At 37.7% G+C, this 12,427-nt stretch overlaps 1 protein-coding gene across 1 annotated transcript in view; it reads left to right on the top strand.

Annotated features, from left to right (window-relative positions):
• Window positions 1-10,499: 10,499 nt before the first annotated feature.
• LOC122797796 (nucleolar transcription factor 1-A-like) overlaps window positions 10,500-12,427 on the top strand; it is an 892,813-nt gene continuing 890,885 nt past the window's right edge. The window contains exon 1 of the mRNA XM_044066317.1: window positions 10,500-10,762. The gene's annotated coding sequence lies outside the window, so the exon portion shown is untranslated. The remainder of the gene's footprint in view (window positions 10,763-12,427) is intronic.

The following is a 12,427-nucleotide window of genomic DNA, read 5'->3' on the forward strand; positions in this document are numbered from 1 at the left end:
GTTTCTGATAAAGGTAAACTTTCATATATACATAAAATTATCAGACAAGAAACTTTTACAATGTAGATTCATACTGGAATTATTTCACCTCTATTAATGGGGACCCACCAACTCAACAAGATAAACAATATATATTGGAATCTGCTTATAGAACTACATCTTCCATTGTCTGGAGACTTTATACATGGAAATTTTTACATAGATCTTTTTATACACCTTTGATGATGAATAAAATTAATAATAAAGATAATCTATGTAAGAGATGTAATGTAGAAATTAATGCTGACTGGGCTCATATGTTTTATGACTGTATGAAGTTGAAAGAATACTGGAAGTCAATTAATGAATTTTTGCAGGCTCTTTTTACAGATAATTTCATTATTTCTGAGTCTCTTATATTATTCAACACACCTGTACCTCAATGTGTTAAAAAGATTAAGCTTCTCTTGTTATGGTCTATCCTAGCAGTGGCTAGGAAAATAATAACTAGAAATTTGATTTCAGATACACCTCCTTCGTTCAATGAATTTAAAAATGTTATGAATATAATGTGTCATATGGAAATAAGCACAATTCGAATGAGAACAACTAGAAAAACATCACATTATATTGTATGGGATAATTTACAAAATTTGTTAAAAAAATTCTAATTTCAATAGCACAGTATTTTAGTTTAATTAATTGATCTGATTGTAGTGGATGTCTTTGTAAATACTTTAGTTGTTTTGTTGAATATTATAATAATACCTATTTTTAATTATTTGTATAAAATTGTTATGATATTTCTCTTATATGTTAAAACAATAAACTTGTTTTGAAAAAAAAAAAAGATATTCTGAAGATTTTGGCATTAGGTGTGTCTGTGTGAATGTAGGCAGGATAGGGTTAAGTGAGGGGGATAGATATAGTGCAGCGAGTGTGAATCCATCCAAACCTTCTTGATTAGTACTAGTGTTATGAATGAGAGAGTCTTTGAAAGGTAAGGTAAATGGACGGATGGTGCAGTGGTTAGCGCTGTCACCTCACAGCAAGAGGTTCTCTGGCTCAATTCATGGCTGAGGTACCTTGTGTGTGGAGTCTGCATGTCCTCCCTGCGTTCGTGTTGGTTTCCTCCAGGAGCTCCGGTTTAGACATGCAGTAGGTGGATTGAAGACACTAAATTGGCCCTAGAGTGCGTGCACGAGAGTGTGTGGTGCACTGAGGAGGGTTGGGCATCAGGCTAGCAACCCAATCCTGTAAAACCCATACCCGCTATGGAAACGAGTGCTAAAGGGTGCTCATTGCCTGATGTGCTAAATGCATGGGAGCGAATCCAGGATCTAGGAAGGTAAATGGATAGGGTTGGGGCAGAATTATGGTTAACAGGCATCAGTAAGATGGGCAGAGGATTTGGTGATCAGAATGCTATAGGAAACTGTATGTTTCCTTTTGACAATATTTCCTCTAATTCTGTGAATTTTGTGATAAGCTGATTTTTGAAATGCTGAGACAGATGACTTCAGTGTTGATGATTCTGCATTTCCATAATTAAGGCTATACTTAATGCATTTATAAATAAACATACACACATGCAAATAAAGATGCACTCATTACATAAACATAGTCAAACACACACACAAATAAACTACACACAAAGACAGACACACACAAGATAAAAACTTGGCAGTTGCAGTATGGATGCAGCCACTGCTTTGCTTTACTGACAAGGAGATGAGCACTTTTCCATTTTCTTCAGTGCTGCTTAATTCAATATGGTTTAGGAAACATAATTCACTAACAAACTACACTTTCCATTCAAGTACTGGGAATGAATGCAGAGCCTTTGTAGACAGAGGATGCAGCCTATCCACTGGCAAGTGTTTAACTGTAAACTTCTGTTAAGCTCAAGTAATAAGAGATGCACTAACTTCTTGTGGTTAAATCATTTGCCTGCATGGGCACATTGTAACATGAAATGTGACAAAGTGGTAAAAATGATATTTAGGCCTTGTCATATGCTAGGGACACAGTGTACACTGGTCGAAAGCAGAACAGACAAAGTCAAAGTCATCAGTATGGCAGCCCTAAATCAAAAGTCAACACACATTAATGCTGAAACATTAACACCGCATAAAGGTTCAACAGAGTGAATACAATTTTTCCCATTTCTGGCTGAAATTTTCCTTTAAATGTATTCCATTTATCCTCTGCTAACTGGCTTAGTCCCACTATGCTTGTGGACTTCACATGAGACCAAAGGTGGTATTTATACTTTTAGGGGCAAATGGCCTGGGCATTGGGGAACTTTCCCTCTTCTTTGGAACTGCTAGATGGCATCAGAGGGCTCCTACAGTTGCAACAAAGAGGCCTAATGGAAGCAGCAGCATACAGCATGAGCAGGAGGGAAAGGCCATGGAGAGTTTGGAGGTGAAAAAAAGAGCATTTGGAAAAAAAAATAGTTTGATATAGAGCTTCAGAATGTAAACAGATTCCTGTATGGTGGATGCTACAAATGACCTGTGTTGATCTGTCTAAATGGAAAAGGAAGTGAGACTGCTGAAGTGATGCAGATAACAGAACTGGTGTCAGGAGGGCTTGAATATGTTCTATTTAAAATAATCAAGCAGGGTGAAGCAGGTAACAGTTCTGCTGTTTCATGGGGTGAAATAGCAGACAGTTTTTCAGAAGTGCTGAGGATGGTGATGGAAAAAGAGCCAGGTAATGTGACAGCAGAGAATGCAGCAGTAAAAATGTATGCAGCAGTGACCGACAGTAAGGCAGCAACAAACTGAGGAAGAGTCTGGATTTCTAGCAATAGGCAATGCAGTAACTAAAACATATGCATCAGTGACACCTGGCAAAAAATGACAGCAACAAACTGTAAGCAAAACTGTTTTAAAAATAAGAGAAGACCAACTGCTAGAATAAGAACACAAAAATTACACTGTAATAGACATATTATGTATAGGACAATCTGATTACTGTCCTGGGTTTTAAAGCTAAAGAAAATCAAGTCTTTTATACATATTGGGACAGAGACTTTGTGAGTTAACTTTTGAAAATGAGGGACTGATAACATTTCTGGAACTGTGTAACAAAAAGGAAGACATTTATCCATGGAACAACTGTTTCTGGTAGTAACTTAAAATGTTTTTGGTTACTTTGCAGTTTAGAACCGAAGAACTGGAAGATGATAATGTAAACAATGCATGCAAGGTTTGTGTGAAACTGTTAATAATACTGTGAAAGTTAATGAGAGAAATGTATGGAATGGAGACCGGAGGTTGGAAATGTGAAAAAAGTGGCAAAACACTTGCCAAGTATTATTTTTGTGGCTAGAGGTACATCAAGATATGCTGGCCAGCCTAAATCATGTATGTTACTTTTGTGGGGACTTTTGTCTTTTAATGATTTGACAAGGTACAATGTAACCAGTGATTGGAGAAAGGAAATATAGCCAGAAGGTGTGTGCCTGAATGCAGTTTGTACAAAAAAAAGAAGACATTTAGATAGACAGTCAAGAGCAAACACTAAATAATGAAAAAGATGGGGAAAGGGAAGAAAAGATTCTCAAGGAAGGACATCAAGAGGCTGGGGGAGAGAGTGAACTAGGTGAGAAGAAACTGCAGAAGAAAAAATATGGACTGGAAAATGAGGAGAAAAAGTGCATGTGGGAAGAGTGGTCAGGAGAAGGGGCTGTTGTTATTTTTTTTGAAGTTGTAGCCAGCAAGAAATCCTGATGTGATCATCTGTACGTAAACCTCAGGAAAAGAAATATTCAAATATTCAATTAGGGAAAGAGTTAAAAAATGAGAAAAATAAAATTTTTAAATATTTTCCCTAAATTTAAAAAAGGAAAAGCAACAATTTTAAGAGTACTTTTAGTAAATATGACTGGTATTATTAATGCTAAGAAGGATGCGGGTTCTGGAATGTTGTACTAAACATGATGTGGATGTTAATCTGTTAAGAGTTAGCAAGATTTCTGACAAATGAAGAAAGACTGCAAACTGAAAAAAACTGTGAGGTGGAAAAATAATATGGAAGTTGGAAGTGAAAGTCGGAATGGAGTGGCTATGTTATGTAACAAAACAGTGAAAATACTATATTTAACATTGGTAAGGATTGGCAGGTTAACTGTTGTGGATGTGAGATGGAGAAAACATGTTTATAGAATTACAATATTATATGTATATATAAATAGCAAAGAAAATAGATAATCTTTTTCATTAAATATTGGAGTAATTAAAATCACAGGGAATGTTGTGATTTAAGATGAAAATGTAGAAATAAAGGGAAAGAAAAAAACATATGCAGTGTTAAAAAGTGGCAAATTAGCTGTATGAACAAATGTACTTGGATCTGAAATTGATTATTTTGTATTACTGGAAGGTTGGGGGAAGCAGATAGCGATACGGTTGTGATTTTTTTTCAGACCACTTAGCAATATGGATGAAGGTAATGGAACAAAGGCAGTATAGTAACATAGGAAAGGGAATAAAAAGAATAAATTAGAAATTATGGGATGAAACTGGAGAGTGGGAAGTACTGCAGTTATAGAAATAGCATATAACCATGAAAGAAACTGGACTGAATGGTGGATTGAATTTAAAAAGTATAAGAAGTATTTCCCACAATGGCAGTATGATGTAAGGAATGAAGAAAAAGTGATATATGGAAACATGTACAGAAATATATTACAGAATATTGTATTATGATATGAAAAATATATACAAGGTATTACTGTTTAGGCATATATACTATTTACAAGGGAAACTGTGGGAGGTATCTGCAAATTTCGGCTAAAACAGGATATTAGCATAATGAAATTTAAAAATTTAGGAAATTAAAATGTAAAAAAAGAGAGGTAAAAAGAACACATGAGAAAACTGAGTATTGTATTAGCATGTGAAAAATATGTACAAGAGTTAAAAGGATGAATATAAGAGAGAATGGAAAGGAAAAAAAAATAAACGAGTTACTGGACAATTTCAAAAATAAGCTATTATTAGTGAACTGGGTGAATACTTGGGAAAGTAAATATTGATTCAGTATCAGACCTAGATGGTATAGAATGTACAAGACGTTAATGGACTGGCAAACAGAGTACTTGGTAAATATACTGAATGAATGGCTGAAGGAATAGTTTGTTTGTGAAGAGTTACGTTGGAGGATCTTAAAATGTATACAGAAGAAATATGAAAAGAATGAAATATAAATTGGAGACCTATCAACTAAGTAACACAGACTATAAAATATTTATGAGAATAATACAGAGGAGAATGGAAGGATAGTATGGAAGAACGTATATATGGTATAAAAAGGGAAAGTATATCAAGAATTGCTATTGATTGTGAGAAATTGTAGATCATACTAGAAGTACAAGGGAGAATACATAACTTATGAGAGGTGATATTAGCATAACATTTGATACAGTAGGGATGTTATGTGGAGGATGTATGGCATAGGTAATAAAATTAGGAGTGTATGTACATCAGCATATCAACACTTGCTGCAGCTTGAAAGGCCCCAAAAGTTCCTCACCAAAAGGATAAAGGGTCTCAAAAATATGTCTTATGCTGCCCGACTGAAAGAACTCCAGCTCTATTTAGTCTCATACCGCTTGCTCAGAGGTGACCTGTGCCTGACATAGAAGGCCATGTCAAACCCAGATTTGATGAATATGCTTCACCTCAAAAAATCTAGATCCCTCAGAACCACAAGGGCGGGAGACTTAAACCTTGACACGGTTATAAATAGAACGTGCTGGAGGGACAGATTCATCACCCAGAGACTCCCTATGCTGTGGAACAAAATCCCGGTACATGTGAGGCAGAGCACCTCGCTGGCCTTGTTCAAGAGGAATCTTGACCAATGGATGGGAGATCGCAGATATACCCCAGGGATTACTTCAGTGTCACTGCTTGACAGAGGCACAGAAAAATGATAGGCATAGTTTTTATTCAAACTAAAGGGGTGGCGAAAGCCACATAACTATGGGCTAGGCTTACAAATGCCCTTGGGCAGATAGCCTAGTATGAACCTATGAACCTATGAAACCTATGAATAGACCGTTACTGAATGGGTGGCAGAGTAAAGAAATTTTCATGAAGTCTGGTATAAGACAAGAGTGCCCCATGAGTGGAATATTGTTTACATTGTTAAAGAACGTGATAGTGAGTAAAGTAGCTTTTAAAATGAAAGATGCTAGATATGTTATGCAAAAGGAAGTAGTGATTCCAGTACTTTCTACATATGCACGAGGGAAATGTTGTTTTCTCTAAACTGATGTTTAAAGGAAATGGGAATGACCTTGAATAAAAATAAAAGGGTTTAGGTAATGTAGTGAAAATTGGGGCTGTTATTCAATGAATAAAGTGCTTTTGCTAGGAATAAAATGTAGGGAAAATGACGTAGTTATGTCACAGCAGGAGGATCTGATGAAAGAAACAGGTCTTATGTGGAGGACACATACATTAGCATTCAGGAAAAAGGTTCATCTGGTAAATTTAGCATTCATGGGGAAAACAGCATATATATCAAATGTGTATACAATCCTACAAAATATATGAAAAGGACATTGTGCAACTGTTTTTTTTTTCCATAATGGGCTCAAGATTAAGCCCAGTGAAAAGAGGTGTTGTATATGAGTGAAGATGAAGGTGGGATTGGGGGCTATAAAATCCAGTTGTTTATTGTACATCATTAAACTCGCACACAGTATTAAAGTGGGTTAAAGAAGAGAATGAAAATTTAAGTGAGAATATTTAAATAAAAGTACAAAAAAAGTTGGGAGGTAATGAAAATAAAAAAAAGGTAAATGAAAAAAATTAAAAAAATAAAGAAAAAAATCTTAGCATGAAAAACAGAAATGTATGATATCGAGTAAGAAAGAAGGAAGTGGTACAATAATGTGATAAAACATTATTATCTAAATCCATGGGACACTTTACCACAAGAAGTGATTAAAGTAATAAAGTAAGGAAAATTGGTGTACCAAGAGAGTAAAATGTCAGGATTTCCTATGGAGACTGATAAGAAAAAGTTACCAATAAGAATAAATATGCCATATAAAAAGGAAGTTGAAAGTGTTTTGTTTATTTTGTGGGGAGAAAGACAACAGAGCTTGAGTGGTGAAACTCAGGAAACCATGTAAACAACATTTTTTGAGAATATTAAAACAATATAGATGTGAATATCATTACGTATGGATATTATAAGAAAGAATAAGTGAGAGGTTCATAAGAATTCATTTTATGTAACATGGGTTGAAATGAAAGATTGAATGAAATTTTGTTTAATGGGAAATTGATTTTGGAAGATATATTGAGAAAAAATCTGATTATGGGTGTGGAAGAAACAGTTGGGTTCAATTATGGAAGAATAATGATGTTATAAGACAAATAATAAAATTGTAAAAAAAATAGAAACATGTACACATTTAGAGGTACATATAAACATGTGTAAATATGAACATAACTTTTTTAAAAATGTTTTGTTAAAGGACCCCTACGCTTTTTGATAGATGCCGTGGGATTTCTTTACAACCAATTAACTGGAATTAGTGCATCTATTTTCTTCCTTCTGCTTTTTTTTTGGAGTTTTTATTTCTTTACAACCACCTGAGCTACCACAGACTCAAGCAGATGGGACTTCAGTTTAACATCTAATACAAAAGACTGCACACTCAAGAGAGCATCACCCCCCCCCCCCCAAATAATGCACTGCAATGCCACCAATACAGTCACCTACTTCGATCATTGAAAGTATTTCCATCAACAGCACTCAACTGGACTTAACATGCTACAACTATGTTCCCAATACAGCTGCATTTTATTCACTGCAGTGAATGTCAATGTCCACAAAAACTTATGTTACAGGTGATATATGAAAATCTACTGTTGGGTTCCAAGGCTAACCAAGCCACTGTGTTTCCATGTTTAGCAAACTTTATCATATGGCATTCTTTGAACATCCACAGCTGTAAAAGCAACTGTAACTTGCTTGCATTACTCACTGTGGCCTTTGAACATCACGCAAGCAAGAAATGTTACCCCTCACTAAGACACATCAACACAGCACCTCAGATAATAAAAATGGCAGAATATGAGACAATAGAAACTTCATAAGACAGCAGTCACTAATATAATACACCCAAATGGATGCCAGTATTAGAAAGCATGAAGACAGAGTTACAGCTATTAAGAGTTTAATGAGATGCTTTCTGTAATTCAGGATTTGATTCCTTCGATCTCCCTCTGTAAAATGTACAACTGTTAGCAAGGTACTTAATCAGACAGTACTCCAAAATGATCCTCTAAAAGGAAACCTGCATCCAGTGGGCTTACCAGATTAATAAAATTTTTAAAAAATTACAGAAAGTGCCATAAGACTCTCAGCATTTATATAAACTACGCAGCATGGTAGTTTAGTGGTAAGATCTCCACCTCACAGCTTGAAGATTCAAACCTGTCGCCTAGTCAGTATCTGCAGTTTGTCACACCCTTCCCATGTTTACGTGGGTTCTCTCCTTGTGCTCTGGTTACACACACCATACTTCGAAAAACATGCTGGCTGATTACCTATACCAAAATATCCACACCCTCCCCCCTTTTTAATTTCTCCAAGTCTTTGGGTTTCTAATACCATGGTGGGAATAGACCCCATTCCTAAGTCAAAGTTCATGAAATTAGTACTGTTTCAATCTTTGATATCAGCTAGAAGTGCTCTTTGCAGCACCCACAATGTGCCCAGTACTGACTCCTCCTGCAATTCATACGGAGTTACATGTATCAATAATATAGCCATGCAAGACTGCAAGTTTTATTTTATAAGACCCATTGCTCCTGCTACTATTGGAACTGTCTGGGTATCTTTCTTCCACATTGCCTGCAAATCCTGGTATTTTATTACTTTGTGTTTCTGCAGGTAAGACACTGTAGTCACTGGGTGTAACAATGTAGTCACTGGGTGTAACAATGTCAGTGATCAATGTTACTACTGTCTTCTTTTCACGACTACTATATCTGGTTTTCTCACATCTAATTTTGGATATAAACTTCATCACTTTCTATAATGCGTTGTGGCTCATGTTTCCAATGCTTGTCGGCTTCTTCTATATTGTTTTTGCACAATCCACATTGCAACATTCTTTCCACATTATCATGGCTTGTGGTATACAGGCCTTCTGTCATTACTGCATCACACCCAGCAACAAGATATGTGACTATTTCCAAGTCTGTTTTTCCCCACATGTTCAATGGGCTTTGTAAACCAACCTATACATAGTCAGTCACTATCTTGGGCTCCCAGTATTAGCCTTTCGACTTTTGGTTTAAACTCACCTCTCCTTAACCATTCCTGCGTTCGATCCTGATCGACGCCAGGTTGCTCCAAGAGTTTTTTATACTTGCAAATATATTTATGCATTTTTCATACTTCTTGCCTTCTCCTCTGATCTTCACCTTATAATTTTTTTTTTTTTTTTTTTTTTGCACATTCAGTCGCCGCCTGATTTTTATCCACTACTTTTTTTACTTCCATTCCTGCCTAACACCGGAATGCTTCTGCTAAACTAAGTCGCAGAAAGGTTTCCTAACCTGGTCACAACGAATACTGAATAGCTGCATCGACTACGGAATATAAATCGCTGACATTAATGACAGAACTTTTACAAAGCAAAACATTTAATGATCATGTCTGTGGATAGATGACAACATGCACTTTATTTACTGATTTCAATGCATTCTTTACTTTGCTGGTAACATCTGTAAAACAATGCTGGAGAAGACCGCGAAGTTTGTGTTAAGTTAGTAAAATGTTTTGTTCAAGGAGAGGCTCCCATGACACTGGATAACACTGTCCAATTACCCTGGTACATCAGTCCAGATTCTAGCATGCGTCTGCGATTCTGTATTACAAAGTTACTTGTTCTCGGCAGACATAAAATGTCAAGATGTTCAGTCTGTGTATGGGACGCTAAAATTAAATTTAAAGATGCCCCGTCAGCCACCGCTGGAGGTCACGGACAGTATACACGCCTACATGTCGTTTATGAAATGCGCAGGCTCCACCATTAACTGACTGGCGTACAATTCCGAACTACATAAATTCACAGACCCTAGTGCCTTTCAGCATTTGTCATACTCAACACTACAGTAACAGCGACTGACAGGCACACAATACTAGTTGCACACACAAAAGGCGTTACCACCTCTTTTAACAGAGGCACAACATTCTTAGAAACAATTCTAAAGGCGTTAACACTGTAAACTGAACGTGTCGAAATTACTGAATCATTCCGTTTCACGTTCCACTTTTGGTCCCCGACCCCACTCCATTCTACGGTTGGGCCTCCACAATTAATCACTAAAAAATAAATGGAACAACTATTATAACGTATCTCTATGACTAATCCACTGTACACTGTTTCCTATACTTCAAAATAAATTCAGTGAGCTCCCCACTACCTAACCTTCATGCTGGGAGAAGCCCAAGTCCCAACAGAAGCAGCCCGAGTCCCAGCAGTATGAATCGGAGGACCTGCAATCACCCCGCCGCTGCAGCCACCGAGTTCCTCCCCCTGCGGCGCTGCGGCGGGGCGGAGTTTCCTGCCCAACGAGACGCTCCTTTTGTCGGCTGCGCGGCTAGCCAAGTCCCGGCCTGGAAACAGCGCATCGCTTCGCCCGAGGTAGGCACAACATATGCAGTGACACGGGGACAGAACGAAAACAAAAAGGCGTCAGGAGAACACCTATTAGCCGTAGCTGCAGCCCACAGAACGGTGAGTGACCTGACCAATTTAAGAGAAAATTAAACCAGGCTCCCTGTACAAAGCGACAAACCATAATACTTTGTAAGGGGCCGTAGCTCCGCGTGTGCCACTGTGGGGACTATTTTGCCTAGTAAAGGCAGTATCATACGCTGGACTCTAAACTGGGTATGAAAGAAGGGGTTGGAGATGGCCATTACTGCCTCTGGTGGGCTCCTCTTACTGTATGACTGATTGTAGACGGTAGTATTGGAGGCTACGTACCGTTGTCGGCAAGCTTGCCGAGAATAAATTGCTTCAAGTGGTCTTCACCATTCAGTCCTCGTCTTTTTCGAGTCTTATTTGTCGTTTCCTGACAGCAGACTGTAGATTCAAACTAATAAAAGCACACAATTCCTGTTATTGTATTGTCTATAAAACATAATATAACATTTACGATCCCTGAGACCTGTTATAAGACACCGGACAGTCATTTGCTGGCTGCCCAATGTCTTTTAGTCCAGCAATCTAGTTGAATAATCCAGTTATTGTCTCCTTTCATATGACGTATGTTGTGGCAACTCCTATTACTATTCCTTCTAACGTTGTGAACAATTGTGTGTTAATCTGAACACTGTGAATAACAAGGTGACCTTATGCTTTCAAGCGAGGTGAATTTTAACCGGGGAAGAAATGTGGGCAGCTTCAGCTAGGTCCTCTAAACGACACAGTCGGGTGGGCGGGGTGATTGATGGAACCAGATGAGAGAGGAAGGAGCGGGCAGTTTGACTTACTAGCACAAACAGAAACATTGACTTGCATTTACCGTATTGTTTAGGTCCTGTCTTGATGTGAAATAATTCCAGGTGCATAATCTGCACAACAGTTTATTGCCTAATGCCTTTAGAACAACATCACGGAAACTATCATGTCACCGATATTGAGATTCAATAAGCAGGCGGCAGAGGCTCATTTATTTTGACATTTAAGTTCTATAACGTTTTGTTACAAAGGGAAACAACACACTGTGGCCCTGTTTTGGAATAAAAACCGATAAAATGACTGCAGTCATGTGCTATTATGCAGTAAAGCCAAATCAAATAATTGCTCAGTATTATTTTTGTCACAGTTGTAATCAGCCTAACAGTTGATACTGTCCTGAATGATGTGTGCTGGCAGGCCTGGTGTTAGCATTTTGGTGGCCCCCGGCCCCAGCAAATGTTAAGTTGGGCGCTCCCTGGACACTTAAGTCTAAATTTAACCTTGTGAATACTACCCTTTTTGAGAAACATTTTAATTCATGCTGCAGTGCTTTAGGAGTGGTACGCACAGACTGAACTGTAGCAGCAATGCTGTCAAAGTCCAACATTCCTGTACCACACTATGTTGACATGTCTCACAGAAGGACATTCACAGTTACTGGCAATTAACTGCAACAGTGATACATTATAACAACTCTATGTACATAGATGGAATTAAGTGAAATGGTGCACTAGGCATTGTTTACTGTTTCAACCCCCCCCCCCCCCCCCCACACACACACACACAAAATCGTCAGTGATCCACTCTATTTCCCCCCATCTCCGGCTCCCCACATCATCATCCTCATCAACCCCTGTTTCCCATTTTCTACATGGGGTTGAGGTGCCATGTTAACTGTCGCCATCTCTTTCTATTCAGTGTTAAACTCCTGCCTTC

The sequence above is a fragment of the Protopterus annectens genome, chromosome 3.part1, assembly GCF_019279795.1.
Source record: "Protopterus annectens isolate FY-2018-M chromosome 3.part1, PAN1.0, whole genome shotgun sequence".
Lineage (NCBI taxonomy): Eukaryota > Metazoa > Chordata > Ceratodontiformes > Protopteridae > Protopterus > Protopterus annectens.